Source organism: Hypanus sabinus, chromosome 5, assembly GCF_030144855.1.
Source record: "Hypanus sabinus isolate sHypSab1 chromosome 5, sHypSab1.hap1, whole genome shotgun sequence".
NCBI classification, from domain to species: Eukaryota; Metazoa; Chordata; class Chondrichthyes; order Myliobatiformes; family Dasyatidae; genus Hypanus; species Hypanus sabinus.
Genome location: NC_082710.1, coordinates 167,856,204 through 167,884,045, shown reverse-complemented (window position 1 = coordinate 167,884,045; position 27,842 = coordinate 167,856,204). Strand labels below are relative to the sequence as shown.

The 27,842-nt window shown below is 45.6% G+C and overlaps 1 protein-coding gene and 1 long non-coding RNA gene across 2 annotated transcripts in view; one reads left to right on the top strand and one right to left on the bottom strand.

The window, feature by feature from the left end:
* gabbr1b (gamma-aminobutyric acid (GABA) B receptor, 1b) overlaps nucleotides 1–27,842 on the bottom strand; it is a 322,306-nt gene that overhangs the window by 166,077 nt on the left and 128,387 nt on the right. The window lies entirely within an intron of this gene.
* On the top strand, nucleotides 1,818–22,241 carry LOC132393810 (uncharacterized). Its single transcript, XR_009512089.1, has 3 exons — nucleotides 1,818–1,848; nucleotides 9,938–10,104; nucleotides 22,197–22,241. It is a non-coding gene; the product is annotated as an uncharacterized LOC132393810 (long non-coding RNA).

Here is a 27,842-nt window from a genome sequence, read left to right as displayed (position 1 = left end):
CACTGTACTGCAACTATAAAACAACAAATTGATAATAAACCTGATTCCCATTCTGCTTTGCTTATCCAAATAGAGTATTCCATACATAAGCACGTGCAGACAGTAAAATAATAACACGATGCAGAATAGAGTGCTTCAGTTACAAAGGAAGTGTAGTGCAGTGGACTGATAACGTGCAAGGGCCACTGGTGGTGGACCTGAGGAGGGCTAAGGCAGCAGTGACCCCCGTTTCCATCCAAGGGGTCAGTGTGGACATGGTGGAGGATTACAAATACCTGGGGATACGAATTGTCAATAAACTGGACTGGTCAAAGGACACTGAGGCTGTCTACAAGAAGGGTCAGAGCCGTCTCTATTTCCTGAGGAGACTGAGATCCTTTAACATCTGCCGGACGATGCTGAGGATGTTCTACAAGTCTGTGGTGGCCAGCGCTATCATGTTTGCTGTTGTGTGCTGGGGCAGCAGGCTGAGGGTAGCAGACATCAAAAGAATCAACAAACTCATTCGTAAGGCCAGTGATGTTGTGGGGGTGGAAATGGATTCTCTGACAGTGGTGTCTGAAAAGAGGATACTGTCCAAGTTGCACGCCATCTTGGACAATGTCTCCCATCCACTCCATAATGTACTGGTTAGGCACAGGAGTACATTCAGCCAGAGACTCATTCCACCGAGATGCAACACTGAGCATCATAGGAAGTCATTCCTACCTGTGGCCATCAAACTTTACAACTCCTCCCTCGGAGTGTCAGACACCCTGAGCCAATAGGCTGGTCCTGGACTAACTTCCACTTGGCATTATTTACTTATTATTATTTAATTATTCATGGTTTTATATCGCTATATTTCTACACTATCCTTGGTTGGTGCGACTGTAGCGAAACCCAATTTCCCTCGGGATCAATAATGTCTGTCTGTGAGGTAGGTTGGGAAATGAAGAGTTCAGCTTGTGGTCCATTCAGGAGTCTAATGACAGTGGGGTAGGAGCTGTCCTCCAGCCTGGTCTTCATGTCTTTCGGTTTATGTATGGGAGAGGGGAGAAGAGAGACTGTCCCCTCTAACCTGCGCGGGTGCTCGGCCGCACAGTAACTGAAATGCTACCAGGCACGTAGCCTTTGTTGCCGCGCAGCCAGACAGTGTCGTATGAAAGAGTTTCAGGCTGCGGATGTATTTCCTGCTCAGAGGGGCACTGGGTAGATGGGGTCTTTGATCATGCAGGTATCGGTATGGCTGCTGCTGAGGGCTCAGGCGGTTGTCGAGATTTAGCTCCACGTGGCGAGTTGTCTGTGTTCAGCAGAAAGAGGCCAAGAGTCTGGGCTGGCAGATGAGACCAGGATGACGAATAGGCCGGTGGGAAGGAAAGCTGGAGTTGCCCTCGGATTCAGGGCATCAGGTTCTGGGGGACTGCGGATGACACCTGTCACCTGGAGTGGCCTGACAAACTGGACCCCGGTCCCAAAGGCAGAACGTCGGAATGAGGAAGAGGCCCTTCCGTCCATCGAGATCAGGATGGCCATCAACCACCCACATACTAAAGCCATTTTATTCTCCCCACATTCCCAGCAGCTCCTCCCACATACACAGCGGCAGCGATTTACGGCGGCAAATTAACCCGCTCGTCTCCGGGATAGGGGAGGAAACCGGAGCGCCCCCGGCCTCCGGGAAGGTAGGCCTGGGCCACCTTAGAGACACCTCAGGGCAAGCTGGAGGGGGCTGATGGAGGCGGCGTGGAGCGGGACCGCCTGAGTTCCTCGGTCTGTCCCAGCACCGTGCTGTGCGGGCCGGGGGTGCCACCTGGTGGGCAGCTCACTCAGTTACAGCTGCTCGGAACCCGAGGCCCAGACACGCTGGTTGGTACCGTAATCCAGTTACTGCGGATAAAGCCACAGGACAGGTGGCTGTGGGGAGAATCGGGTCCCGGCTGAGGGTGGGGGTGAGAGTGAAAGTGGAGGATGTAAAAGTATGATTTAGTATAGATCACCCCACGTTGTTGTGTCGGACTTAATCCCTTTTCTTACACAAAGACCCACTCATATCCTTTGAATTAACCCAGCTCACCTTACAGTGGAACTAGAAAGTTCGTGAACCCTTTAGAATTTTCTCCATTTCTGCATAAATATGACCTAAAATGTGATCAGATCTTCACGTAATTCCTGAACAAGATAAAGAGACCCCAATTAAATAAATAACACAAAAAAATTACACTTACTAATTTACAAACAAGAGAAAATCTGCAGATGCTGGGAATTCAAGCAATGCACACAAAATGCTGGAGGAACTCAGCAGGCAGCATCTATGGAAAAGAAAGTCCTGCTGAAGGGTCTCGGGCTGATACATCAACTGTACTCTTTTCCATAGATGCTGCCTGGCCTGCTGAGTTGCCGCAGCATTTTGTGTGTGTTACTTGTTCATTTATTTATTCAGAAAAATAATCCAATATTACATGTATTTGTTGGAAGAAGTTTGTGAACCTTTGCTTTCAGTAACTGGTGGGGCCCCCATGTACAGCAATAATATCAACCAAGTGCTTCTTGTAGCTGTTGATCAGTCCTGCACATCGGCTTAGAGGGCCATTCCTCCTTACACTCTTCAACTCTGCGATGTCGGTGGGCTTTCTTACATGAACTTGCTTCAGGTCCTTCCACAACTTTCCTATGGGATTAAGTTCAGGACTTTGACTTGGCCATTCCAAAATGTGAGAATTCTTTGGGAGACTGACTTGTGCGTTTAGGGTTGTTGTCTTGCTGCAAGATCCACTTTCACGGAGAGATACCCTAACATTTCACTGCAGAATTTGCCGGTACAATTCAGAATTCATAGTTCCATCAATGGTGGCAAGCCGTCCTGGAACCAAACAGGCCCAAACCATGACACTTCCAGCTTCGTTTCACAGATGGGATGAACTTCTTATGCTGAAGTGCAGGGTTTGCTTTTCGCCAAACATTACACTTCTCACTTAGGTCAAAACATTCTATTTTGGACTCATTCATCCACAGAACATTCTTCCAATAGCCTTCTGGCTTATCCACGTGGTCTTTAGCAAACTTTAGATGGGCAGCGATGTACTTGCTGGAGAGTCGTGGCTTTCTCCTTGCAATCCTGCCTTGCACACCATTGTTGTTCAGTGTAGACTCATGATAGACATCAGTGTAGACTCATGATAGACTTCAGTGTAGACTCATAATAGATGTCAGTGTAGACTCATGATAGACTTCAGTGTAGACTACTGATAGACTTCAGTGTAGACTCATGTTAGACTTCAGTGTAGACTCATGATAGACTTCAGTGTAGACTACTGATAGACTTCAGTGTAGACTCAGGTTAGACTTCAGTGTAGACTACTGATAGACTTCAGTGTAGACTCATGTTAGACTTCAGTGTAGACTACTGATAGACTTCAGTGTAGACTCATGTTAGACTTCAGTGTAGACTACTGATAGACTTCAGTGTAGACTCATGTTAGACTTCAGTGTAGACTCATGATAGACTTCAGTGTAGACTACTGATAGACTTCAGTGTAGACTCATGTTAGACTTCAGTGTAGACTACTGATAGACTTCAGTGTAGACTCATGTTAGACTTCAGTGTAGACTACTGATAGACTTCAGTGTAGACTCATGTTAGACTTCAGTGTAGACTACTGATAGACTTCAGTGTAGACTCATGATAGACTTCAGTGTAGACTCATGATAGACTTCAGTGTAGACTCATGTTAGACTTCAGTGTAGACTACTGATAGACTTCAGTGTAGACTCATGTTAGACTTCAGTGTAGACTCATGATAGACTTCAGTGTAGACTCACGTTAGACTTCAGTGTAGACTCATGATAGACTTCAGTGTAGACTCATGATAGACTTCAGTGTAGACTACTGATAGACTTCAGTGTAGACTCATGTTAGACTTCAGTGTAGACTCACGTTAGACTTCAGTGTAGACTACTGATAGACTTCAGTGTAGACTCATGTTAGACTTCAGTGTAGACTCATGATAGACTTCAGTGTAGACTACTGATAGACTTCAGTGTAGACTCATGTTAGACTTCAGTGTAGACTACTGATAGTCTTCAGTGTAGACTCATGTTAGACTTCAGTGTAGACTACTGATAGACTTCAGTGTAGACTCATGATAGACTTCAGTGTAGACTCATGATAGACTTCAGTGTAGACTACTGATAGACTTCAGTGTAGACTACTGATAGACTTCAGTGTAGACTCATGTTAGACTTCAGTGTAGACTACTGATAGACTTCAGTGTAGACTCATGTTAGACTTCAGTGTAGACTACTGATAGACTTCAGTGTAGACTCATGTTAGACTTCAGTGTAGACTACTGATAGACTTCAGTGTAGACTCATGATAGACTTCAGTGTAGACTCATGATAGACTTCAGTGTAGACTCATGTTAGACTTCAGTGTAGACTACTGATAGACTTCAGTGTAGACTCATGTTAGACTTCAGTGTAGACTCATGTTAGACTTCAGTGTAGACTCATGATAGACTTCAGTGTAGACTCACGTTAGACTTCAGTGTAGACTCATGATAGACTTCAGTGTAGACTCATGATAGACTTCAGTGTAGACTCACGTTAGACTTCAGTGTAGACTCATGATAGACTTCAGTGTAGACTACTGATAGACTTCAGTGTAGACTCATGTTAGACTTCAGTGTAGACTCATGATAGACTTCAGTGTAGACTACTGATAGACTTCAGTGTAGACTCATGATAGACTTCAGTGTAGACTCACGTTAGACTTCAGTGTAGACTACTGATAGACTTCAGTGTAGACTACTGATAGACTTCAGTGTAGACTCAAGTTAGACTTCAGTGTAGACTCATGTTAGACTTCAGTGTAGACTACTGATAGACTTCAGTGTAGACTCATGTTAGACTTCAGTGTAGACTACTGATAGACTTCAGTGTAGACTCATGACAGACTTCAGTGTAGACTACTGATAGACTTCAGTGTAGACTTATGATAGACTTCAGTGTAGACTACTGATAGACTTCAGTGTAGACTACTGATAGACTTCAGTGTAGACTCATGTTAGACTTCAGTGTAGACTACTGATAGACTTCAGTGTAGACTCATGTTAGACTTCAGTGTAGACTCAAGTTAGACTTCAGTGTAGACTACTGATAGACTTCAGTGTAGACTCATGTTAGACTTCAGTGTAGACTCATGTTAGACTTCAGTGTAGACTCATGTTAGACTTCAGTGTAGACTACTGATAGACTTCAGTGTAGACTCATGTTAGACTTCAGTGTAGACTACTGATAGACTTCAGTGTAGACTCACGTTAGACTTCAGTGTAGACTCACGTTAGACTTCAGTGTAGACTTATGATAGACTTCAGTGTAGACTACTGATAGACTTCAGTGTAGACTCATGTTAGACTTCAGTGTAGACTTATGATAGACTTCAGTGTAGACTCATGATAGACTTCAGTGTAGACTCACGTTAGACTTCAGTGTAGACTCATGATAGACTTCAGTGTAGACTTATGATAGACTTCAGTGTAGACTCATGATAGACTTCAGTGTAGACTCATGTTAGACTTCAGTGTAGACTACTGATAGACTTCAGTGTAGACTCATGATAGACTTCAGTGTAGACTCATGATAGACTTCAGTGTAGACTCATGATAGACTTCAGTGTAGACTTATGTTAGACTTCAGTGTAGACTTATGATAGACTTCAGTGTAGACTCATGTTAGACTTCAGTGTAGACTCATGTTAGACTTCAGTGTAGACTTATGATAGACTTCAGTGTAGACTCATGATAGACTTCAGTGTAGACTCATGTTAGACTTCAGTGTAGACTACTGATAGACTTCAGTGTAGACTCACGTTAGACTTCAGTGTAGACTCACGTTAGACTTCAGTGTAGACTTATGATAGACTTCAGTGTAGACTCATGTTAGACTTCAGTGTAGACTCATGTTAGACTTCAGTGTAGACTTATGATAGACTTCAGTGTAGACTCATGATAGACTTCAGTGTAGACTCCTGTTAGACTTCAGAGTAGACTACTGATAGACTTCAGTGTAGACTCATGTTAGACTTCAGTGTAGACTCACGTTAGACTTCAGTGTAGACTTATGATAGACTTCAGTGTAGACTACTGATAGACTTCAGTGTAGACTCATGTTAGACTTCAGTGTAGACTACTGATAGACTTCAGTGTAGACTACTGATAGACTTCAGTGTAGACTCATGTTAGACTTCAGTGTAGACTCACGTTAAACTTCAGTGTAGACTCACGTTAGACTTCAGTGTAGACTTATGATAGACTTCAGTGTAGACTTATGATAGACTTCAGTGTAGACTCATGTTAGACTTCAGTGTAGACTACTGATAGACTTCAGTGTAGACTCACGTTAGACTTCAGTGTAGACTCACGTTAGACTTCAGTGTAGACTCATGTTAGACTTCAGTGTAGACTTATGATAGACTTCAGTGTAGACTCATGTTAGACTTCAGTGTAGACTACTGATAGACTTCAGTGTAGACTCATGTTAGACTTCAGTGTAGACTCACGTTAGACTTCAGTGTAGACTCACGTTAGACTTCAGTGTAGACTTATGATAGACTTCAGTGTAGACTCATGTTAGACTTCAGTGTAGACTACTGATAGACTTCAGTGTAGACTCACGTTAGACTTCAGTGTAGACTCACGTTAGACTTCAGTGTAGACTTATGATAGACTTCAGTGTAGACTCATGTTAGACTTCAGTGTAGACTCATGTTAGACTTCAGTGTAGACTTATGATAGACTTCAGTGTAGACTCACGTTAGACTTCAGTGTAGACTCATGATAGACTTCAGTGTAGACTCATGATAGACTTCAGTGTAGACTCATGTTAGACTTCAGTGTAGACTCATGTTAGACTTCAGTGTAGACTCATGTTAGACCTCAGTGTAGACTACTGATAGACTTCAGTGTCGCTCATGATAGACTTCAGTGTAGACTCATGATAGACTTCAGTGCAGACTACTGATAGACTTCAGTGTAGACTCATGATAGACTTCAGTGTAGACTCATGTTAGACTTCAGTGTAGAGACATGTTAGACTTCAGTGTAGACTCATGACAGTCTTCAGTGTAGACTACTGATAGACTTCAGTGTAGACTCATGACAGACTTCAGTGTAGACTCATGTTAGACTTCAGTGTAGACTCATGATAGACTTCAGTGTAGACTCATGTTAGACTTCAGTGTAGACTACTGATAGACTTCAGTGTAGACTACTGATAGACTTCAGTGTAGACTACTGATAGACTTCAGTGTAGACTACTGATAGACTTCAGTGTAGACTCATGACAGACTTCAGTGTAGACTACTGATAGACTTCAGTGTAGACTACTGATAGACTTCAGTGTAGACTACTGATAGACTTCAGTGTAGACTACTGATAGACTTCAGTGTAGACTCATGACAGACTTCAGTGTAGACTCATGTTAGACTTCAGTGTAGACTCATGATAGACTTCAGTGTAGACTCATGTTAGACTTCAGTGTAGACTCACGTTAGACTTCAGTGTAGACTCATGTTAGACTTCAGTGTAGACTCATGTTAGACTTCAGTGTAGACTCGTGTTAGACTTCAGTGTAGACTACTGATAGACTTCAGTGTAGACTCATGTTAGACTTCAGTGTAGACTACAGATAGACTTCAGTGTAGACTCACGTTAGACTTCAGTGTAGACTCATGATAGACTTCAGTGTAGACTCATGTTAGACTTCAGTGTAGACTACTGATAGACTTCAGTGTAGACTCATGACAGACTTCAGTGTAGACTACTGTTAGACTTCAGTGTAGACTCATGTTAGACCAGTGTAGACTCATGACAGACTTCAGTGTAGACTCATGATAGACTTCAGTGTAGACTCATGTTAGACTTCAGTGTAGACTACTGATAGACTTCAGTGTAGACTCATGTTAGACTTCAGTGTAGACTACAGATAGACTTCAGTGTAGACTCACGTTAGACTTCAGTGTAGACTCATGTTAGACTTCAGTGTAGACTACTGATAGACTTCAGTGTAGACTCATGGTAGACTTCAGTGTAGACTACTGATAGACTTCAGTGTAGACTACTGATAGACTTCAGTGTAGACTCATGTTAGACTTCAGTGTAGACTACTGATAGACCAGTGTAGACTCATGGTAGACTTCAGTGTAGACTACTGATAGACTTCAGTGTAGACTCAAGACAGACTTCAGTGTAGACTCATGATAGACTTCAGTGTAGACTCACGTTAGACTTCAGTGTAGACTTATGATAGACTTCAGTGTAGACTACTGATAGACTTCAGTGTAGACTCACGTTAGACTTCAGTGTAGACTTATGATAGACTTCAGTGTAGACTCATGTTAGACTTCAGTGTAGACTACTGATAGACTTCAGTGTAGACTCATGTTAGACTTCAGTGTAGACTTATGATAGACTTCAGTGTAGACTCATGTTAGACTTCAGTGTAGACTTATGATAGACTTCAGTGTAGACTCATGTTAGACTTCAGTGTAGACTACTGATAGACTTCAGTGTAGACTCATGACAGACTTCAGTGTAGACTTATGATAGACTTCAGTGTAGACTCACGTTAGACTTCAGTGTAGACTCACGTTAGACTTCAGTGTAGACTTATGATAGACTTCAGTGTAGACTCATGTTAGACTTCAGTGTAGACTCATGTTAGACTTCAGTGTAGACTACTGATAGACTTCAGTGTAGACTCATGATAGACTTCAGTGTAGACTACTGATAGACTTCAGTGTAGACTCATGACAGACTTCAGTGTAGACTCATGATAGACTTCAGTGTAGACTCAAGTTAGACTTCAGTGTAGACTCAAGTTAGACTTCAGTGTAGACTCATGATAGACTTCAGTGTAGACTCAAGTTAGACTTCAGTGTAGACTACTGATAGACTTCAGTGTAGACTCATGTTAGACTTCAGTGTAGACTCAAGTTAGACTTCAGTGTAGACTACTGATAGACTTCAGTGTAGACTCATGTTAGACTTCAGTGTAGACTCATGTTAGACTTCAGTGTAGACTCACGTTAGACTTCAGTGTAGACTCATGTTAGACTTCAGTGTAGACTACTGATAGACTTCAGTGTAGACTCATGTTAGACTTCAGTGTAGACTCGTGATAGACTTCAGTGTAGACTCGTGAACACTGACAATGCAGGAGAGGCTTGTAGCTCCTTAGATCTTACCCTGGGGTTCTTTGTGACCTCCTGGAATATTACACGCCTTGCTCTTGGGGTGATCTTTATTGGTTGACCACTCCCGAGGAGAGTAACAAAGGTGTTGAGTTTCCTCCATTTGTACAGCTTCTGCGTAACTGTGGATTGGTGGAGCCCAAACACTTTAGAAATGGTTTTGTATCCTTTTCAGCCTGGTGAGTATCAACAACTTATTTTCTGAGGTCCTCATTAATCTCCTTTGATCGAGGCATGGCACATTTCCAAAACCCTGTGTGGTGAAGATCAGACTTTGATAGTGAAGACCCAGGTTTATGTTCTTTAAATAGGACAGGGCTTCCCACACTCACACCTGATTGTCACACACTGACTGAAACATCTGACTTGAATTTCCGTTTTAAATGAACTGATAATCCGAGAGGCTCACATACTGTTTCCAACAAATACATGTATTTTGGATCTTTTTTCTCAATAAATAAATGAACAAGTACAATGTTTTTGCATTATTTATTTAATTGGGTTCTCTTTATCTTGATTTAGGAATTGCATGAAGATCTGATCACGTTTTAGGTCATACTTATGCATAAACAGAGAAAATTCTACAGGGTTCACAACTTTCTAGCACCGTTGTAAATGGACTCTGGTATTAGTCAAATTAACCCTGAGGAAATGGCACCAGCTATCGAGACCATCTATGAGTTTCTTAATTTTATAAAATTCTTTTAGATCTCCTCTCAGCCTTCACGACTCCGGAGAAACCAATCCAAGTCTGTCCGACTAATCCAAGCAGCATCCCGGTGAATCTCTTCCAAAGCCTCCACATCCCTCCTACAAAGGAGAGACCGGAACTGTATGCAGGTCCTAACTAGAACTCAATACCTCGATGAATACAGGTAAGTATGTCATAAGCCTTCTTAACCGCCCTACCAATTTGTGCAGCTTGAACCCGGATATCCTTTTGTACATGAAAACTGTTCAGGGCCCTGTCACTAACAGTGTCCTCTCCCTTTACAGAGAACACTACAGCATCTACAGGCCCTTCAGCCCATCCACTCTGTGCCTAGTTCCATTGACCTGAACCAGAACCGTAGCCCTCCGTACACTCCCGTCCATGTACCTATCTAAACTTTTCTTACTTGATGAAATCAAACCCACTTCCACTGGCAGGTTGTTCCTCAATCTCACTACCCTCTGAGTGAAGAAGCTCCTCCTCAGGGTCCCCTCTCACCTTTCACCCTTAACCTATGCTCTCTTGTTTTCATCTCATCCAACCCTGCTTACACTTACCTACTTATACCCCTAAAATTTTTTACAGCTCTATCAAATACCCCCTTGTTCTTCTACATTCCAGGAATGAAGTCCTAACCTATTCAACTTTCCCTATAACTCAGGTCCTGCAGCATCCTTCTAAATTTTCTCTGCCCTCTTTCAGTCTTGTTTACATCTTTCCTGTAGGCAGGTGATCAATACTGCACACAACACTCCAAATTAGGCCTCACCAACATCTTTAACATAACGTCCTAATTCCCGTGCTCAATTCTTAGATTTATGAAATCCCGTGCCAAAAGCTCTCTTTATGATCTGACATTTGACCTCCCGAAGTGCAACTCCTCACCCTTGTCCAGATTAATCTTCATCTGCCATTTCTCCATCCATATCTGCAGCAGATCTATGTCCTGCTGGATCCTTCAGCAGTCTTCTACACTGTCCACAACATTGTGTCATCTACAAACTTACCAACCCACCTATATACATTTTCATTTAGGGTATTTATAGACTGTACTGTGAAAAGCTCTTAGACACATACTGTATACATAGCCAGACTCTCTAAGACATTTGCACCGTTCTGGAATAATTTTATGTATTGTACTGAACTACTGCCAAAAAAACCCCAAAAATCATGACTTACGTGGGTGATGATAAACCTGATTTGATATGGGAGTCTATTGTGGATTGAGAAGGGCAGGGAGAGGGGAATCATGGTTGGGAAAAGGGGAAGGGAGAGGGGAGGGAGCCCGGAGCACCACAGAGACATTCTGTAATGAACAATAAACCAGTTGTCTGGAATCAAACGACCATGCCTGTTGTTTCAGGGCACCCAGGCACTCCCTGCCTACCACCTGTCCCACTCCTCCCTCGCCAATCCTTTACTCCGACAAGATTTACAAACTCACTCACTGCCCCACGTTGACAAACACAGTACTGTGCATAAGCCTTGGGCGCCCTAGCTATAAATATCTGTGCCCAAGACTTACGCATGTGTAATGCCCTGGTTGGCATTATGTTGTTCTGTTCTGTGCAAGCTGTTTGTTTGGGTTACTGTTGAAGACAAGGGATAGGAGAATGGTGTGCCACACAATGGGAATGACCGGATTAAGGGGGGGTTTCTCGGGTGAGGGACACTAGGTTGGGCTTGGGGCTTTTGTTGAGAGAGAAGGGAGAAGATGGGTGAAGAGAAGAGGTTGTAGAACTCAACCCAGAGTGGAGCCATGATCCGACGCTGGCCAGGGAGACCGAAGGAGGATCGGTGAAGGGGAACCGTGAGCTCCAACTTGGGCACGTTAGACTGGTTCATTAAAATGAGCCCTTCTCTTTTTTTGCATTTTCCTCACTAACCCTGTAGTCAAATTAAGAATGATAAAGCTGAATTGTTTAATTGTATGCAGTGCACTGTCTGTTATTTCGTGGTACTGATTTGTGAGAGGATAACGAATCACGCAGCGTCCACACAAACAGGGGGTTTCAGGGAGGGCTCGTGCCTCAATCTCCCACGTTTGGTGGGGCTGCAGATCGTCTTCCCTCGACTGCCGGAACCAGTGTGTTTCACACAGTACTACAGAATCACAAACAGCAGAGGTGCCAACATTGACCCCTGCAGAACACCTCCCATCAAGGACCTCCAGCCAGAGTAACACCAACCAACAACAACCCTCTGTCTTCAGTGGGCAAGTCACCGGTGTCCCCAAGAACCTTAGTCACTGGGGGCGGGGGGGGGGGGGCAGAATCCTTGGTGAGAGCTTCATTTTAATGACTCCAGGTTTGAACGGCTTGTCATATGAAGAGTATTTGATGGCTCTGGGCTTGCATTCACTGGAATTCGAAAAGTAAGGGATGACCTCTTTGAAACCCATCGAATGGTGAGAGACCTTGATAGGGTGGATATGCAGAGGATGTTTCCTGTGGGAGAGTCTAAGACCAGAGGATGCAGCCTCAGAATGAGGGGTGTCCTTTTAGAATGGAGATGAGGAGGGAGGGATTTCTTTAGCTATTGAGTGGTGAACCTGTGGAATTTGTTCCCTCCAGTACTTATCCCAGATATCCACCACCCTTTGAACGGTAAAAATTGCCCCAGATTTCCTTTAAATTTCTCTTCTCTAGCCTTAAGGTTGGAAGACCCCTCAGGTTCAAGACTCTGCCTTTGCCTTGGGAAAAGGACTGACCACACTATCTGTGCTCCTGCTATGATCCTCTCTAAGGTCACCACTCCATGCCCTGTGTTCCAGCCTATCCGAGCTCCCATTCATCTGTCTCATCACAGCCCTTTGCCCTGCACTGTCCTCACCAACTTCAGCTAAATGTTATAACTACTGTCCTCCATTCCAGGTAACACCTCGCTGAATCTCTTCTGCGCTCTCTCACTACCACATCCTTCCTTTGTAATCTTCCAGCCTAAGCTGGATACCAGAGTGTGTTGGGCTCTGAGGATTTTCAAAGCGCCTGAATTAGTTAATTGTCATTTAATGAGAGACATTAATCGCTTAGAGTTTCTTGTGTTTTTCTGGAGCTACGCTCTCCCGGAACTTTCTGTATAAGCTTGTGAGATTTATACTGATGGGCTGGGCATTCCACATTACTTGTATTATTTAAGTGCTAATTGCGGGATCCTGGTTTTGAGAACGTTATATCTCACGGTGTTGCTCGGCCGAGCTACTGATGTTCTGTTGCAGTTCTTACGGATAAACTCTGATCGCCATCTCTAAACCGGAGTCTGCCTCCGATTGGGTTCCGCCGTTGCCAGCGCACATCGTGGTGCCCTCCTGTGACATGGAGACCACAGCTCCCCAGAACCGGAGTGCAGAGGTGAGGTGGGCCGAGGAAGGGGAAGCAGTGGGAAGTGCTTCAGCATCTCAGAGGATCAATCCTGTGCCAAGCTCACTGATACAACCACAGCCCTGGGCCACAAATTTCTACAGATGTATGGTGGAGAGTATCCTGACTGTTTGTATCAGAGTCTAGTACACAGACTCCAGGTCTGCAAGAAGCTGCATAGGCTGTCGACTGGCACAACCCTCCCCATCAGGGATATCTTGGATAGGTGGCGGCTTCAGAAGGTGGATTCCATCATTGAGAACGTGCCTTCTCTCATCACTACCACCGAGGAGGAGAAGGAGAGAAGGAGCTGAAGACCCAGATTTCCATCAGATTTCCCAATGGACAGTCACAACCTCACTATTCATCTTGAGCAATGCTTAATTATTTGGTCGTTTATAGTAATTTTATGTCTTTTTGCTGCTTCGTATTTCAGTGATGGTTCTGAACGTTGTTAGGGGGGATGTTTCTGGTGGGGCTGAGTCCAGGACAGTGATGGGCGCTCGAGGGAGGGACTGGTGTGATGCAACCTCCTGAGCTCCTTAACCTTTGAACCCCGCTCTCTGACCCAATGACCCCTGGTATACCTTCACTACACCCTAACTGTCCCTCTTCCGTAAAACCGACCAAAACCCTGTCCTGGTCCAACCAGGTAGTAGCCACGAGAAAGTTCAGTGGTTCTTTAGGAGATAAATAAATTCAGTGTCCCGGTCAATCCTGACCCCTTTTTTACCAGTGCGCCAGAGAGCATTCTGTCTGCATGATATGGCAACTTCTCTGATCGTGACGGCAAAAAAGCTGCAGAGAGCTGTGGACAGGGAAACCATGGCCTCTGTCTACACTTCTGACCGCCTCAGTAAATAATCAAAGACCCACTCCCCCGGGGCATTCTCTCCCATCGGGCAGGAGATACAGAAGCCTGAAAGCACCTACCACCAGGCTCAAGGACAGCTTCTAGCCCGCTGATACCAGCCTATTTAATAATTCCCCGGTACCATCCCTGACCTCACAATCTACCTCGTTGTGATCTTGCAGCTTACTGTTTACCTGCACTGTTAATATTTTACCTCACTGCACTGTGTAATGATCTGATCTGTATGAACAGTGCTTATCACAAGCTTTTCACTGAATCTTTGAACACTTGACAATAATAAGCTAATTCCAAACCTTTGAAATGAAAGCCTCCTGGTGGGGCATTTTCTGCTGAACTCTCTGTGTCAGGATAAATGATAGCTGCCATAATGAGGTAGGTTCGCCTGAAGCCCACGCTGATAAACTGTCTGCTGACAGAACTCGGCGGGTCAGAGGCAACAGCGAAGCATTGCTTCGGGACTAAAAGTCTTGGTGCTCTGCATTTCAGACCTGATACAGGGTTTTCGGCCCGAAACGTCACTGATTCCCCACACACACACACACACACACACACACACACAGACACCCCACAGGTGCTGCCCGCCCCGCTGAATTCCCCCCGCACACCCTGCGTTGCTCCGGATTCAGAGTCCGAGTGTCTCTTGTCCTGACAAGTTGGGAGACGGTGCGTGTGCCGCCTCTGCCACCTGCTGGCCACTGACGGCATTGCTACTCGGCCAGCCTTCGTTACTGCACAAGTTCACCCCGCTCCAGCCACGGAGATCGCTTTTCTTTGGAAAAACTATCCCCTCCGTGAAAATCCATAGATCCTTGCTTAATGGCATTGGTCCAAGGATAAAACACGTTGGGAAAGCCTGGTCTAAATTAAAAGCTGCCCGCTCGTGGACCGACTCTCTGAGCCAGGCTCTGGCTGTGGTACTGAGGGGGGACTGCATTCTCCAAGAGTCCTTCCCTCAGGTGAGAGGTTGGACTAATGCCCAGTAACTCTCTCATAATACAGGAGTTAGGGAGGATGGCCTAGCTTCGTTCCTGTACCACCTGTCCTCTGTGAGACATTTAGTCGAGGAAAGCACCTCTCTCCACAGGTCCATCAAACAGTGGTCAGCACAGAACATGTGGCAGACCCTGGGGGATGATGGCTCCCCAAGTTCTCGACACCAGCACCTCCAATCTCCTGCTCCACGCCTTCCCTCAACACACAAAATACTGGAGGTCAGGTTAGGCAGCATCTACGGAAGCGAATAGACCGTCTATGTTTCCAGCCGAGACCCTTCATCAGGATCACAGGTCCTGAGAGAGGGTTTTGACCTAAATCATTGTCTGTAAGTTGTACATTCACCCCCTGACCGCGTGGGTTTCCAAAGATGTACGGGTTAGAGGTAGTAAGCTGTGGGCATGATGTGGGGCAAGACTTGTGGCTGCCCAGGACAATCCTCGCTGATTTGATTTGATGCTAACAATGTATCTCACTGTACATTTTGATGCTTGAATGTAACTGTGACAATCAAAGCAGATCTTTCTTTCTCTCCATAGATGCTGCCTGACCTGCTGAGTTTGTACAGTACTTTGTGTCACTCAAGATTTCTAGCACCTGCAGAATCTCTTGTGTCTATAATTGGCCACCCTTCCCTCCACCCTTTTATACTGCTTAACTCTCTTTTACCTTACCGTCCTGATGAAGGGTCTCGGCCCAAAATTCTACTGTTTATTCCTTTCCAGAGATGCTGCCCGACCCACCGAGTTCCTCCAACATTTTGTGTTTTCCGAATTTCAGCCCCTCCAGTGTCTCCTGTGTTTGGCTGGTGGTGAGAAGGGACGGTCCCAGTCACAGCCTCGCCCCAATGCCCCTCAGGGCAGCTGAGATGGGGCTGAGGCGGTCGAGGACTGTGTGTGCGCAGAGAAGCACTGGAAATGGATGCACGGGTCCCAGTTCGGCCCGAGCAGCTGTGTAACAGAGTGTGTAACATCACTGCTCGACGTGGTGTCACACTCTAAATGCGGTCTGATACCCATGGCTGTAAGAGTTGCCATTGGGTCCCCTGCACCGGGTGCATCAATGGGGACATTTAAGTTTTGACCTACTGTACTGGCTATTCCCAGCGACACACACCGAGACTGACATTAAGTGCTGCTGGAAGGTCATCAACTCTGGTCTGCCTGACACTTATGGTCTGACGGACAGCAGGGATACGCAGGGCTATGGCCCCGGTGCAGGTCAACGGGAGCAGGCAGCTCGCATGGTTTCAGCATGGACTAGATGGGTCAAAGGGCCTGTTTCTGTGCTGACTCTCTGACTCTATGGCCTCCCGGCACAGCGACATGTCCGTAAGGGAACGCTGCCGACTGGCACACTCCAGGCTGCAGGGGGATGTGTTGAAGCTCAGTGCAGCCAGTGCTAATGCTCGGTGGGGAAGGACCACGGTCTGGGGTCCTGCCATCACTGGACACTGAGACCATGGCTCCTTGGACTTAATCTACATTGGGCTCAGGAGGAGACGTGTTGACTCACTGTCAGTGATTGTGTACAACTAATATCAAAAAAGGCGTACTAATTACCTTGAGTACATTTTATTATAAATGAAACATATTTCTGAAATAAATAAGGGAGTGGAGCAGGAGCCAGGCCCTTGCACTTTGCTTCCCGGTTCAGTGAGATTCACGCCGCATCTCACTAAATGGGACAACTTGCACAAATGTCATTACAGTCCTGACGAAGGGTCTCGGCCCGAAACGTCGACAGTGCTTCTCCCTGTAGATGCTGCCTGGCCTGCTGTGTTCCACCAGCATTTTGTGTGTGTTGCTTGAATTTCCAGCATCTGCAGATTTCCTCGTGTTTGTCATTACATTTACTTTGTCCTGTAAGTTATGTAGACTTTATGATGATTTTTGTTGATGATGATTTATGTTTGTCAGGTTTGGAATGTACTAGGAAGCCTAGAAGGCTTGTCAAAGGTTCATTAGTGTCCTGCCATGAGTGGTGGTAGAGGCAGATACATTAGGGACATTTAAAATGGAAGGTTATATGGGAGGGCAGCATTAGCTAGATCTGGGACTGGGTTAAAAGTTTAGCAACATCTGGACAGCTAGGGTGCCCTTTATCGACTACAGCTCGGACTGCAATACAAAAACTAATCAATAAGCTTCCTTGTGCAATTGGATCCTCGATTTCTTCACTTGCAGACCCCATTCAGTTTGGATTGGCGACAACACCTCTGACCCACAATCTCCATCAGCACTGTGTGCTTAGTCCCCTTCTCTACTCGCTCTACGTTCACGACTGCGGGGCTAAGCACGGCTCCAAAGCCATATTCAAGTTTGCTGATGACACCACTGACACAGGCCAAATCGAAGATGGTGATGACTCAGCATACAGGAGGGAGATTGAAAACCTGGCTGAGTGACAACCCCTCACTCAACGTCAGCAAGACCAAGGAGCTGTTTATTAATTCAGGAGGAGGAAACAAGGGGTCCATCTGCCAGTCCTCATCGGAGGATCAGAGGTGGAGAAGGTTAGCAACTTCAAATTCCTCGGTATTACCCATTCTGAAAGACCTGTCCTGGGCCCAGCCCATAAGTGCAATTATGAAAAAATCCCAACAGCACCTCTACTTCTTTAGTTTGTGAAGGTTTGGCATGTCATCTAAAACTTTGATAAACTTCTACAGACATGTAGTGGAGAGTATATTGACTGGCTGCATCTCGGTCTGATATGGAAACACCAATGTGCTTGAAAGGAGAATCCTACTAAAAGTAGTGGATATGGTCCCGTCCGTCACAGGCAAAGGCCTCCCCAGCACTGAGCACACCTACACAGAGCCCTGTCACAGGAAAGCAGCATCCATTATCAGGGACCCCACCACCCAGCCCACGCTCTCTTCTCACTGCTGCCTTCAGGAAGAAGGTACAGGAGCCTCAGCACTCAGCACAGTCAGGAACAGCTACTACTCCTCAACTATCAGGCTCATGAACCAACGAGGATAACTTCACTCAACTTCACTTGCCCCATCATTAAAATGTTCCCACAACCTATGGACTCACTTTCAAAGTCTCTTCATCCCATGTTCTCAATATTTGTAACCTATTTTTCATTATTACATCTTTCTTTTTGTACTTGCATAGTTCGTTGCCTTTGCACACTGGTTGAATGCCCATGTTGGTGCAGTCGTTCATTGATTCTGTTATTGTTATTATTCTATTAAGGATTTGTTGAGTTTGCCCACAAGAAGATGAATCTCAGGGTTGTATGTGGTGACATATATGTAGTGTGATAATAAATGTACTTTGAACTTTGGAAAGGTTGGTAGGACATCGTAGGGTCTGTAATACAGATGGGCCTCTCCACTCTGTGTGGCTGATTGATGGTCAGCACAGGCTCGACAGACTGAAGGGCCTGTTACATGCTGCGTGACTATGATTTTACCTCGAGCAACAGCTTCAGAAGGACAAACAGACCCTCTGTGACCGGAATAATTAACACGGTTCCTCTCCCCACGGATGCTGCCTGACCTGTTGAGTACCACTTCAATTTCAGATCTCCAGCATCCACAGGTCACTGAGTTTTCATTGCTGCCTTCTATAGAAGGAACCCAAACACACAGACATACAAGGATGTCGGCGATTACATAATAAACCAAGATGCTGCAGGGGCTGGGGAGGGAGATGATGACAGGGGACAGAGGGGGTGACATGACAGAAGGGTGATGGGATGGGTGAAGGTGACAGGGAGAGAGGGCAATGGAGGGGAAAGAGGGGAAGAGATACAGGAAGGAGCAAAGGCTGGTGGGGGGGAGGAGACAGAGAGGGTGATGATGACGCCCCCCCCCCCACTCCTGTTAGACCGTTTAAGATAACTTATTTTTTATTTATTCTTCTTACTTCTCCTAATATTGTATATTTGTGAACTTATAAAGCTACCATGACAGTGTGATTTCCTTAGGGATCAACAAAGATCTACAGAGTCTCTCAAAAGCAGAGGTGGGGGGAGTACGCCTCATGATCAGCTCTTCTTGATGCACAAATATATCAGTGCTGTCCCAATTCTGCTCACCAGACCTGCAATCTCCTCCCTCGGAGTGTCAGACACCCCGAGCCAATAGGCTGGTCCTGGACTTTCCACTTGGCATGATTAACTTATTATTATTAATTATTTATGGTTTTATATTGCTATATTTCTTCACTATTCTTGATTGGTGCGACTGTAACGAAACCCAGTTTCCCTCGGGATCAATAAAGTATGTCTGTCAGTCTGGAATATCTGGCAGTTAAGTGCCGTCCTCTTTACCAACCACGGGAGTTCTCCGGGGCCATTCTGGTAGCGATATACATTCCACCTCAGAGCAATGGGATGAACATGTACGAAACAGCGCACCCTAACGCTTTCACCATTGTTTTGGGAGATTTTAACCAGGCTAGTCTGAAAAAAATCACTAAGCAACTACCATCAACAGATCACTTGCAATACCAGAGGAAACAACACGTTGGGCCATTGCCACACCACCATCAAGAATGCCTACCGTGCTATTCCACGCTCTCACTTCGGGAAGTCTGATCACCTGGCTGTACTTCTACTCCCTGAGTATGGGCAGAGACTGAAGACTGAAGCACCAGCAGTGAGGACCAAGAAGGTTTGGACAAGGGAAGCACAGGAGTACTGACAGGACTGCTTTGAGTCGGTGGACTGGACAGTATTCAAGGATTCATCTTTGAATCTGGATGAATATGCTGCAGTTGTTACAGACTTCATTAAAACCTTGTGGATGTGTGTGTGCCTACAAAGACTTACTGTACATTCCCAAACCAAAAGCCATGGATGAACCAGGAGGTACATCGTCTGCTGAAGGCTAGATCTGTGGCATTCAAGTCTGGCAACCCAGGCCTGTACCTGAAAACCAGGTATGATTTGCAGAGGGCTATTTCAAGGGCAAAGAGACAATTTTGAATGAGGTTGGAATTGACATCGGATGCACAGCAACTCTGGCAGGGTCTGCAAGACATTACTTCTTGCAATGCAAAACCCAATAGCGTGAATGGCAGCAATCCTTTACTATCAGATGAACTCAACACCTTCTATGCAAGGTTTGAAAGGGAGAACACAACGACAGCTGTGAAGATCCCTGCTGCAGCTGATGACCCTGTAATCTCTGTCTCAGAGGCTGATGTTAGACTGTCTTTAAAGAGGGTGAACCTTTCCAAGTTGGAAGGTCCCGATGGAGTACCTGGTAAGGCTCTGATAACCTGTGCCAACCAACTAGCGGGAATATTCAAGAACATTTTCAACCTCTCACTGCTACGGACAGAAGCTCCTATTTGCTTCAAAAAGGCAACAATTATACCAGTGCCAAAGAAGAACAATGTGGGCTGCCTTAATGACTATCACCCAGCAGCATTCACATCAACAGTGTTGAAATGCTTTGAGAGCTTGGTTATGACTTCACTGAACTCCTGCCTCAGCAAGGACCTGGACCCATTGCAATTTGCCTATCATCACAATAGGTCAATGGCAGACACAATCTCAATGGCTCTCCACACGGCTTTAGACCACCTAGACAACATACACAGCTACGTCAGGATGTTTTTCATCGACTATAGTTCAGCATTTAATACCATCATTCCCACAATCCTGAATGAGAAACTGCAGAACCTGGACCTCTGTCCCTCCCTCTGCAATTGGATCCTCGACTTCCTAACCAGAAGACCACAATCTGTGTGGATTGGTGATAACATATCCTCCTCGCTGATGATCAACACTGGCACATCTCAGGGGAGTGTGCTTAGCCCACTGCTCTACTCTGTGTATACACATGACCTTGTGGCTAGATGTATAAGATGATGAGAGGCATTGATCGTGTGGATAGTCAGAGGCTTTCTCCCAGGGCTGAAATGGTTGCCACAAGAGGACACAGGTTTAAGGTGCTGGGGAGTAGGTACAGAGGAGATTTCAGGGGTAAGTTTTTTATGCAGTGAGTGGTGAGTGTGTGGAAAGGGCTGCCGGCGATTGTGGTGGAGGTGGATATGATGGGGTCTTTTAAGAGACTTTTGGATAGATACATGGAGCTTAGGAAATTAGAGGGCTGTGAGTAACCTTAGTATTTTCTAAGGTAGGGACGTTTGGCACAACTTCATGGGCCGAAGGGCCTGTATTGCACTATAGGTTTTCTATGATTCTTTGCACAGCTCAAATACCATCTATAGATTTGCTGACGACACAACCATTGTTGGTAGAATCTCAGATGGTGACGAGAGGGCGTACAGGAGTGAGATATGCCAACTAGTGGGGTGGTGTTGCAGCAACAACCTGGTATTCAACGTCAGAAGACGAAAGAGCTGATTGTGGACTTAAGGAAGGGTAAGATGAAGGAACACATACCAATCCTCATAGAGAGAACAGAAGTGGAGAGAGTGAGCAGCTTCAAGTTCCTGGGTGTCAAGTTCTCTGAAGATCTAACCTGATCACAACATATCGATGCAGTTATAAAGGCAAGACAGTGGCTTTAGGAGTTTTAGGAGTTTAAACTCATTAGGAGTTTGAAGAGATTTGGCATGTCAACAAATACATTCAAAAACCTCTATAGTTGTACTGTGGAGAGCATTCTGACAGGCTGCATCACTGTCTGGTATGGGGGGGTTACTGCACAGGACCGAAAAAAGGTTGTAAATCTAGTCAGCTCCATCTTGGGTACTAGCCTACAAAGTGCCCAGGACATCTTCAGGGAACGGTGCCTCAGAAAGGCAGCGTCCATTATTAAGGATCCCCAGCACCCAGGGCATGTCCTTTTCTCACTGTTACCATCAGGTAGGAGGTACAGAAGCCTGAAGGCACTCACTCAGTGATTCAGGAACAGCTTCTTCCCCTCTGCCATCCGATTCCTAAATGGACATTGAACCCGTGAACACTACTTCACTTTTTAAAAAAATATACAGTATTTCTGTTTTTTCACGTTTTTAAAAATCTATTCAATATATGTAATTGATTGATTTATTTATTATTATGCTGTTTATTTATTATTATTTCTCTCTCTGCTAGATTACGTATGGCATTGAACTGCTGCTGCTAAGTTAACAAATCTCATGTCACATTCCGGTGACTCTGAAGAGAGGGTGATGGTGGAAAGAGTTGTCAGTGTTGGGAGAGAGGATTTTCGTTGTTCAGAGAAGTGCTGTGGGAGAGGACTGACGGACATGTGCGAGTTCCTTACTGTCTTCTGCCTCTGCCTTTGCCGGAATTCTGAGCTGCAGTCTGCTCTGTGGCCACCTGAGGGCAGTGCTGCTCCACGCGCTGCTCCAGCTCCGGGGAAGCGCTGACATGGACCTCACCGCTCACTCGGCACCAGGGGCTGCCCCTGTTCTGTCTTACCGGAGAGCCCCCACCCCTACCTCCCGGAAAGAGTCTGTTCCTGGGTGGAAACCCCCAACGGAGAATGTTTCTGGCTTGTCCAGTATTGCTTAAACAAGGTGTCCTTTTCCTTGAGCTATGAGGCTGGGGAGACAATCTGAGGATGTGGTTTGAGTCGGAAAGAGTGGCAGAGATTTACTCAACGGTGACCTGGGATGTGTGGAGTGGATGAGGCCCTCAAAGGCTTGTACAGCACAGAAGCAGGCCCTTTGGTCCATCGAGTCAATACTGACCATCAACCACCCACTTGCACGAATCCCTTCAGCCACCCTTCATCTCCCCCCAGATCCTACCCTCACCCACTCCATTTACTGCGGCCGATTAACCCTCCGACTCGCAAGATGCAGGAGCAAACTGGAGCAACCAGGTCACAGGAGGAGCGTGAGAACTCCACACAGACAAGCACCGGAGGTAAGGCTTGAACCAGGGACGCTGGAGTCGTGCCTGCACATACCTCTCTGTCCAAGAAACTACCAGACCATCGTTCATGAATCTGTTTCGATGTGGGGGACCAGACCCCACCAATAAGCTGGTGTACAAAATATCAAATTTCTTACAGCCCATGAAGAGGCCATTTGGCCCATCGAGTCTGTATCAGCTCCCCCTCACGTTTTAATAGCGTCGTGTTGATTCTCCCTCCTTCTTGCCCAAACTGGGAGTGATGTGAGAACAATACTGGAGCACCAGCGTGGTCCCAGGGGTAAAGCACAACACACAGGCAGCAGGGACGCCGGGGCTGTGAGACGGCAGCTCACCCGCTGTGCCACCGTGACATCCAGTGGCCTCTGGGGAGAAACCGTGGTTAGGTCACATGTAGAGTTCCGATCGGTCCTTCTTGGGGGCGCCAAAGAGGTTTGCCAGGAGGCGTGCTGTGGTGATAGGGGAATGGACAGGAGGTTGTGTGGCCAAGAATGACGATCCCAGATGGTGTGTTGCCTCCTGGGTGCCAGAGTCTAGGATATATCACTGATCCCGTCCTCAGCATCCTTAAGTGGGAGGGCGAGTAGCCAGAGGTCTTTGTCCATGTAGGGACCAATGACATGGGTGGGTCGAGGTTCTGCACAGGGAGTTCAGGCAGTTGGATGCTCAGTTAAAGGGCAGGGCCTCCAGGGTTGTGATCTCAGGATTGCTACCCATACCACATGCTACCGAGGCCAGAACTAGGAAGATTATACAGTTTAACACGTGACTGGGGAGTTGGTGTAGGAGTGAGGCCATAAGACTTTTTGGATCATTGGGCTCTCTTCCAGGAAAGCTGGGATCTGTACAGAAGGGACAGTTTGAACTGGAGGGCGAGTAATATGGTAGTGGGAAAGTTTGTTAACGCTGCACAGTGGGGTTTAAACTAGAGTTGCAGGGGATGGGAACCAGAGTGCCAGAACGGTTAGTGGAGAGGTTGTGGAGGCAGATGTTGGTAAGAGCTCAGGCAAAGTTGGGAATCAGAAGGTTGAGCGTGGTGTGGCTGGTGTCCTGAGCTGCGTATATCTCAATGCAAGTAGTATCGTAGGAAAGGCGGGTGATCGTGCTGAAGAGGAGGTAGCTGGTTTACAAAGAGGCAATGTGTAGTGAAGAGAGGCTATTGATGGGGCAGAATTGCAGTCAACAGGATGAGTTGCAAAGTAAAAGGAGGACAAAATCAAAAAGGGTAAACACTGGACTGACGGTGTTGTATTTGAATATGCGCAATATACGGAACAAGGTAGATGAACTTGTGGCACAGTTGCAAACTGGCAGGTATGATGTTGTTGGCATCATTGAATCATGGCTGAAAGGTTATAGTTGGGAGCTTAATGTCCAAGGATACACCTTGTATCATAAGGACAGACAGGAAGGCAGAGTTGCTCTGTTGGTACAAAATGAAATCAAATCATTAGAAAGAGGTGACATAGGGTCAGTAGGTGCTGAATCATTGTCAATAGAGCTAAGGAACTACAAGGGTGAAAAGACCCTGATGGCAGTTGCATACAGACCCCCCAAAAAGTAAATTACAGTGGCAGATAGAAAATGTATGTCAAAACGGCAATGTTACAATAGTCAAGGGGATCCAATATGCACGTAGAGTGGGAAAATCAGGTTAGTGCTGGATCCCAAAAGGGGAATTTCTAGAGTGCCTCTGAGTTGGCTTTTTAGAGCAGCTCATGGTTGAGCCCACAAGGGGATCAGCTATTCTGGACTGAGTGTTGTGCAATGAACCAGAATTGATTAGAGAGCTTAAGGTAAAAGAACCCTTGGGGGGTATGTGATCATAATATAATTGAATTCACCCTGAAGTTTGAGGAGAAACTAAAGTTAGATGTTACAGTGGAGTAAAGAGAGTTACAGAGGTATGAGAGAGGAGTTGGCCAGAATTGATTGGAAAAGAACACTGGCAGGGATGATGGCAGAGCAGCAATGGCTGGAATTTCTGGAAGCAATTTGGAAGGCACGGAAAATATATACATCCCAAAGAGGAAGAAATATTCCAAAGGAAAGATGACACAATCATGGCCAACATAAAAGCTAAAGAGAGGTCATATAATAGATCAAAAGTTAGTGGGAATTTAGAAGGTTGTGAAACTTTTATAAACCAACAGAAGGCAACTAAAACAGTCATTAAGAAGGTAAAGATGGAATATGAAAGTAAGTAGCTGATAATATTCAAGAAGATACCAAATATTTCTTCAGATACATAAAGTGTAAAAGAAAAGCAAGAGTGGGCAGTGGACCATTGGAAAACAACGCTGGAGAGGTAGTAATGGGGAAAAAGGAAATGGCGGATGAACTGAACAAGTATTTTACATCAGTCTTCACAGCGGAAGACACTAGCAGTATGGTGGAAGTTCCAGGTGTCAGGGGGCATGAGGTGTGTGAAGTTACCGTAACTAGAGAGAAGGTCCTTGGGAAACTGAAAGTCTGAAGGTAGATAAGTCACCTGGACCAGATGGTGTACACCCCAGGGTTCTGAAAGAGGTAATTTCAACAGTTCTGGTCACCGAATTATAGGAAAGATGTCAACAAATTAGAGAGAGTACAGAGGAGTTTTACTAGAATGTTACCTGGGTTTCAGCACCTAAGTTACAGAGGAAGGTTGAACAAGTTAGGTCTTTATTCTTTGGAGCGTAGAAGGTTGAGGGGGGACTTGATAGAGGTATTTAAAATTATGAGGGGGATAGATAGAGTTGATGTGGATAGGCTTTTTCCGTTGAAAGTAGGAGAGATTCAAACAAGAGGACATGAGTTGAGAGTTAAGGGGCAAAAGTTTAGGGGTGATATGAGGAGGAACTTCTTTACTCAGAGAGTGGTAGCTGTGTGGAACGAGCTTCCGGTAATAGTGGTAGAGGCAGGTTCGATTTTGTCATTAAAAAAAAAATTGGATAGGTATATGGACAGGAAAGGAATGGAGGGTTATGGGCTGAGTGCAGGTCAGTGGGACTAGGTGAAAATAAGCGTTCGGCACGGACTAATAGGGCCGAGATGGCCTGTTTCTGTGCTGTGATTGTTATATGGATATAATTGAAGAGATCATGGAGGCGTTAGTAATAATCTTTCAAGAATCAATAGGTTCGGAATGTTTCCGGGGGACTGGAAAATTGCAAATGTCACTCCACTCTTCAGGAAGGGAGAGGCAGAAGAAAGGAAACTATAGGCCAGTTAGTCTGACCTCAGTGGTTGGGAAGCTGCTGGAGTTGATTGTCAAGGATGAGGACCTCAGACGCTTGGAGGCACCTGATAAAATAGGCCGTAGTCAGAATTGTTTCCTCCAGGGAAAATCTTGCCGGACAAATCTGTTGGAATTCTTTGAAGAAATAACAAGCAGATAAAGGAGAATTGATTGATGTTGCATATTTGGATTTTCAGAAGACCTTTGACAAGGTGCCACACATGAAGCTGCTTAACAAGCTATGAGCTCATCGTATTACAGGAAAGATTCTAGCATGGATAAAGCTGATTGGTAGGAGGCAAATAGTAGGAATAAAGGGAGCCTTCTCTGGCTGTTGCTGGTGACTAGTGTTGTACTACAGGAGTCTGTGTTGGGAATGTTTTATGTTATATGTCAATGATTTGGATAATGGTACTGATGGCTTTGTTGCGAAGTTAGTGGAAGATATGAAGTTAGCTGGAAAGGCCGGAGTCTGGCGAGGAAAGCAAATACAACATTAGTATTCATTCCAAGAGGACTAGAATATAAAAGCAAGGATGTAATGTTGTGACTTTATGAAGCACTGGTGAGGCCTCATCGAGAGTATTGTGAGCGGTTTTGGGCCCCTTAGCAAACTGGAGAGGGTTCAAAGAAGGTTCACAAAAATGATTTCAGGATTGAATGGCTTGTCATATGAAGAGTGTTTGATGGCTCTGAGCCAATATTCACTAGAATTCAGAAGAATGAGGGGTGACCTCATTGAAACCTATTGCATAGTGAAAGGCCTCGATAGAGTGGATGTGGAGAGGATGCTTCCATGTTGGGAGAGTCTAAGACCTGAGGACACGCCTCAGAATAGAGAAGCGTCCTTATATTTAAGGCAGCAATTAATCAGGGCACGAAGGATTACGGGGTGAAGACAGGAGATTGGGGCTGAGAGGAAAATTGGATCAGCCATGATGAAATGGCAGAGCAGACTCGATGGGCCAAATGGCCTGATTCTGCTCCTATATATTACAATTTTATGCTGCCTGGATCAGAGGGCATGGGCTCTAACGAGAGGTTGCACAAACTTGGGTTGAAGCCGAGGGGAAACCTGAGGGAAGTTTATAAGATTATGAGACGCATCCACAGTCAGCCTCTTGCTACCAGGTAAATAATGTCTGATCCTAGAGGGCAGACATTTAAGGTGAGAGGGGAAAGTTTGAAGGAGAAGTATTGGTCTTACACAGAGTGCTGGGTGCCTGGAGCACTCTGCTGGGGTGTTTAAGAGGCAGTTAGATAGACACAGGAATATGGAGGGATATGGATCGTGTGCAGATTTAGTTTAATTTAACACGTACAGCACAGACATTGTGGGCTGAAGGGCCTGTTCCTGTACTGTGATATGTTCCATATGCTTCAGGAGGGCTGGATTGAGACTGGTCTGTGGAGGGGACAAGGAGAATGGCAGTGAGGGATTCCACCACCCATAGGCCCGAGCAGCATAAAAACCGACCCTTCGGCCCATCTCATCCATGTCGGTCCATCTAAACTGGTCCCATTTGCCTGCATTTGTCCCATATTCCTCTAAACCAGGGGTTCCCAAACTGGGGTCCATAGATCCCTTCCTTAGTGGTATTGGTCCATGGCATCAAACAGTTCGGGCAGCCTTGCTT